Here is a 5,879-nt window from a genome sequence, read left to right on the forward strand (position 1 = left end):
ACCATATGCTAACTTAACCAATGCAGCCAACCATTTTCTTGGTAAATCCACCTTCATTTTTATTTAAACAGTCATTTTCACCAGTGCACAGGGGAGAGACTACAAGGCATGGATTTTGAGGCAGAAGGTGGGCACAGATTTCGAGGCGAGTAATTAATGTTTTAATGCAGGGACCATGAATTTTGTAGGAGGGAAAAATTTTCACTTTGTCAGAATTTGACAAATTTTATATGGATTCTACACCTCTCATTGCCACGAACGCGATGGCATTGTTCGTTTCTTCATCAGAGTTCTGCATTTTTTGGCCATTTTCAGGATGAAGGTGGAACCATGATTTCAGCAAAAACAAGGAGCAGAACCATGAGCCTTGAAATTTTCACGATGTAAAATTTTACCATGTTGGAATATAGTCAAGTTTATACTTGTTCTTCATGGTTTTCTGTAGGGATCATAATGGCAAGATCAGATTCGCCATCTAAGTTGTAGATTTCTAGTCCACCAATGGAGCAGAATCTTTGAGGAATCCTGGGGGAATCTAAAAGATTCCTTAAGCCCCAGATTCTCAACTTCTCTGAATTTGGATTTTGAACAGTCGATTTTGCACTACTCAATGCCACCAATCTGATGGTGTATTCAGATTTCTCATTCTCATTCTATTCTTCAACCACTTTTCTAAGTGCCAGTATAGATGTCCACATTCATGTGCAAGCAGTCATTTTCATGCAATCGATGCCTTAAGATCGATGGTCCGAACAACTTCAGCAATGTGACATCCACTTCTTTAGATGACCCTTGGTTGTGAGGTATATGATGTGTTCATGTACTTCTTCTTTAGGCATTATGTTGCACAGATCCTTGATTGATGTTGATGCGGGATCTTGTTTATTACATGTTGTCACAATTCCTTGCTTGATGTGATGCCGAATCTTCTATGTTATGTACTTATCGTCATGATTTGTCATGTTATGCTTTGAGATCCCTTGTTGTCGTCATGCATGTTTTGCATTGAGATCCCTTTTATGCCATGTTGGCGGGATGTTCATCATGCATGTTTTTGTGTCATACTGATAGGAGTCTTTTGACTGAGCGTTCCTGTAGTGGAACAGATCTTAGAGCCACTCCTGTGTGAGAGCATTTTTCCTTGTATGATCACGACATCATCTCTTGTGTACATCATCATTATTGACAGCACTTAATGCAGTGACCTACACCATCTTGACACCGAGGCCCGAAGACGTAGTCCCTCCTGGACGAACTCTGTTATCAACGTATTATGTTTCATGTGCTGATGATTGACATGTTCCTCTTCTTTACAACATGCAGATGTATTCATTTATGTTATTTTAAGAATGCAATTTAACACATCACAAGAGTAAAAGGTCTTGGAAGGGCCCTTTTTCACACCTGAACCGGGATCATTCAAACATCTTTTCTCATTTGTAAATGGGAAGCATTTGGGCATAATTCAGTAGTGGGATGGAAACCAACCATTAGTGGATGGTGGGCAATTCATTTATAGGGAAGGAGAGGGAGTTGAGGGTCCATGAAAATAGGAGGGAGTTCCACATCTTAAGGGGGAGATCCATGGAAAGAGGATCTATGGCTAGGAATGGGAGGTCTCATTCCAATCTTCATCTACCTGAAACCACGTCGTTGTTCTGAAGATTTCTAGTAAGAGAAGCTTCTTCATTTTGGGAAAAATCGTCTAAAGAGGACCATCATAGATTTTTCTGATAAAATTCATGTTGGCAATGCTAGGAATGTATAACGCAACAAGTTATCAGCACATGCCACTAGTTATGAAAAATGTGTTGGCCTTGCAAATAAGGTTTTGGACAAATTCTTCGGAATTTTTCCAAGGCAAGTTTTCTTCCTTCTCTTCAGGGATATTCTTTTGATAACCACAAACATGTTTCATGGTGAATACATTTTTTACGATAACTTTCATCATTTTGCGACACTTGTGGCATTGGAAACACAAAGTGCGACACTTCAAGATATGAGACTAGGAGTGTGACAAAACATTGTATAACATATTCCCCCTAAAGAATTAATTCATAACAAGAAGTGATGGTAGAGGTTCTTTACAAGCAAAGGCAAGTAATTAGAGAACCACCTTTAGGAGACCTAAAAATAAAACATAATACAATATATATAACATCTCTTATGTAAGTATGCCTGGCAATACATCTCTAAGTAGGCATCTAGAAATACATTGATCTAGGTCCGGGTGTGACAAAGGACCCTTCCAAGACCTTTTACTTTCGTGATGTGTTAAATTGCATTTTTTAAAAGAACATAAGTGAATACATCTGCATGATGTAGAGAAGAGGAACATGACAATCATCAACACATAAAAACATAAGCTGTTGATAATGGAGTTCGTCCAGGAGCGGCTACGTCTCTGGGCCTCGGTGTCAAGATGGTGTAGGCTGCTGCATTAAGTGTTGTCAATAATGATGATGTACATAAAAGATGATGTCATTATCATACAAGGAAAATTCTCTCATGTAGGAGTGGCTCTAAGAGATGTTCCACTATAGGAACTCTCAGTCAAAAGACTCCTATCAGTATGACACAAACTCATGCATGATGAGCATATCACCAACATGGCATAAAAGGGATCTCAATGCAAACATGCATGACGACAACATGAGTATTCCATCAAAAAACAACAAAGGGATTTAAAAACATAACATGACGAATCATGACAACGAGTACATCACATAGATGATTCCACATCACATCAAGCAAGAATCATGAAAACAAGTAATAAACAAGATCCCTCATCAACATTAAATAGGGATCTGTGCAGCACAATTCATAGCAAAAGAAGTACATGAACACACTGCATATACCTCACAACCAGGGGCCATCTGAAGAAGCAGATGTCAAACTGCTGAAGTTGTTCATGCCATCGATCTCATGGCATCAATCGCATGGAAATGGTTGCTCGCACATAAATGTTGACACCTGCATTCCACTTAGAAAAGTGGCTGGAAAATAAAATGAGCAAATGAAAATCTGAATGCACCATCAGATTTGTGGCGTCGAATAGTGCAAAATCGACTGTCAAATTTCTAAATTCAGAGAAATTGAGAATCTAGGGGTCAAGGAATCATTTAGATCCCCCTAGATTCCTCAAAGATTCTACTCCATGGGTGGACTAGAAATATGCATCTCAAAAGGTGAATCCGACCTCGCCATTACGATCCCTGCGGAAAAATGTGAAAAATGACTATAAACTTGACTATATTCCGACATGGAGAAAAATTACCTCCTCGGGAAAATTTCAAGAATCATGGTTCTGCTCCTTGTTTCTATAGCAGTCAGGGTTCCATTGGAATCGATTTGTGAGCGCGCTCCTAGTTCCTCCATCTCCCTGCACTATGCAAATGAAAGTTCATTTAAGGTTTGGAGGGCAGATCTACCAAGAAGGTGGTTGTGGCACAATGGTAAATATAACTAGTTGTTGAGGACGGATTAAGGGATCAAATCCCGCCCCTCCTATTTTTTACCACAAATTAACTGCATATTTTATTTTGGGGGTGGGTCCACCGGTCTCGGTGACCCGCTCCCCACCATTTCCCACTGGTCTTTGTTTTATGTGGGTGAGGTGGAGGTTGGGTCTCGCACCCCAAGGGTCGGCTCACCTAAACTTTGTTGTGTATGGTATGGTGGTTCCGTGGGAGGGGCCGGGGGTATTGGCCCGCCCCTCCACAATTAACATGGCTTTGATATGGTTTGGGGTGGCGGGGTTGGTGGCCTGCTACCCCTTTTTTTTTAATAAATTTTTGTTACATAAAACAACTTGTGCATTTTTGAAAATTCACATTTTAACCATAGGAGTCATTTTAACCAGGCGACAATTTCACCCAGAATCTAGCCAGAAAATTCCAAATTGTGTCTTCATTAATCTTGCCTAGTCAGCAAAAGTCAACCCAACTTTGACTGCTTCTATCTTCATCATCTGAACTCGGATTGACGAACTATTCACACCACTGTGATCACGATGATGAGATCTTTAACATGAACTTGGTTCGATCATAATCCAAACACTTTGATTTTTTACCCTTCCTGAGTTCTTGTGGACTTTTGCATGTGTCTAGAGCCACCTAGATCAATCCTCCCCACTAAGGAGCTTTTGGTCCTTAAAGGTCTTGCTTCCATCTCCTTCACCTTTTTTCTTCGAAGCCTTAAGTGATGAGTCGACACCTGCCACCTCTGCAACCTGTAGTACATTGTTTTGCAAATTACATGCTTGACTTTCATGACCAACTAATGACCTAAGCATCCCACACTTGCCATGAGTTTATAACACATACTTGGTGGTCAAGTTTACATCAACATGGATGCAATACCCCAGCAATGACAACTAGGACAACATATCATTATTGCTTCAACAAGTGACAAAAAACACATTATCATTGCAACACATGATTTACAAACATAAGGCCAAACACTATTGTTTTCTTTGACAAGTGATGGAAACACGACATCACTTTCAAAGTTAAACATGCAGCCCAAAATAATATCAAACATCATTGTTGCTGAACAAGTGATGGAAACACATCACTTTTACATTTTAAAATGCAACAAATGATTTACAAAAGAATGACCATGAAACGCTAACATATCTAGGAACCATTTTTCACTTATCAATGTGAATGGGTCGCCTCCTTGTAGTGGTTTCGCTTTTCAAACAACTGCTTCACCTGGTTCACGCACCAACGCTTTGTCTTTAAGGTGCTGCTCTAGATGGAGCCTCCAACAAGTGGCTCTATGATGGCCACTTCTATCGCAATGACTGCAATAGGTTTTCTTCCTCTAGATCTGCTTAACATGTTTCTTTACCTACTGTTGAGAGGGTCTTTCACGCCTCTTCCCTTTGTATGCTGCCATTTTTTTCCAACACTTAGAAAATGTATGGTTATGTAATCCATAAAAGGTACATGTTTCTCGATGCCATGTTTTACGTTCATCGTTAACTACATGATTATAATCGAAATGAACATTCGAATGTCATGAATGGTTATACCTTCCCTTACTGTCTCTGATGTCATTATGGCTATGAGATCTTGCCTCAACTCTTTCCCTACAATGGAAACTCCCATGGGATGATGGGGATGTGTTCCCATCATTCTCCTTCCTCAACGATTTTGACGATGTCTCGGACGAATTTGACACCTTCGAGCATTCTCCCTCGGTGTATCTCAAGCCTGAAAATTGAGGTCTCTGCACAACCTCTAATGGTTGAGTTATGCATTGGTTATTAATACCAATTTTTTCTTCCTTCTCGCGCCTCGTCCTGGTAAGGAGCCTCATGTTTGTCCCTGTAATTGGGATCTCCAAATCTCCAATAGAAATCATACTATGTGATGATGAAATTGAAAGGAAATCAACATATTTTACCTCCTCTGTCGATTTGGAAAGAACTATTGATGGCTTCTCATCGTCTGTTGTTGGTGATTCGCTCACTGTCTTGGTGCATTCCCCAAATTCCCTTGTGACATACCCAGTCCTGCTTGACAGGGTAATTCTTATACTTTGATGGGGTTGACAATGCCTTAGCCATTAATGCCCAAGACTTTTCCTTCATACCCCATTTTCTTCAATAGTTTGGAGCCAATTCTTGTGGTGTGATTTTCAAAAACAGTGAAATCATCATCGAGGCACATACATGAATTTGGAGAATTACATTTTATCTCACATGGGTCACGCTATAGCTTTTCCAAGGCCTCGTCATTAGCATGCAGCCATCGTAGAAAACTATGTTTCTCCTCTTTCTCTTCATGTAGATGCATCTTCAATTCAACATTCTCTGTTTGAAGGTTTTGGTTGTTGTGCTTCAGTTCTTCTAGGGCCTCTTCGGTGGCTTG

Source organism: Pinus tabuliformis, chromosome J (assembly GCF_031772625.1).
Source record: "Pinus tabuliformis cultivar Carrire ecotype Pingquan chromosome J, CPIR1, whole genome shotgun sequence".
NCBI lineage: Eukaryota > Viridiplantae > Streptophyta > Pinopsida > Pinales > Pinaceae > Pinus > Pinus tabuliformis.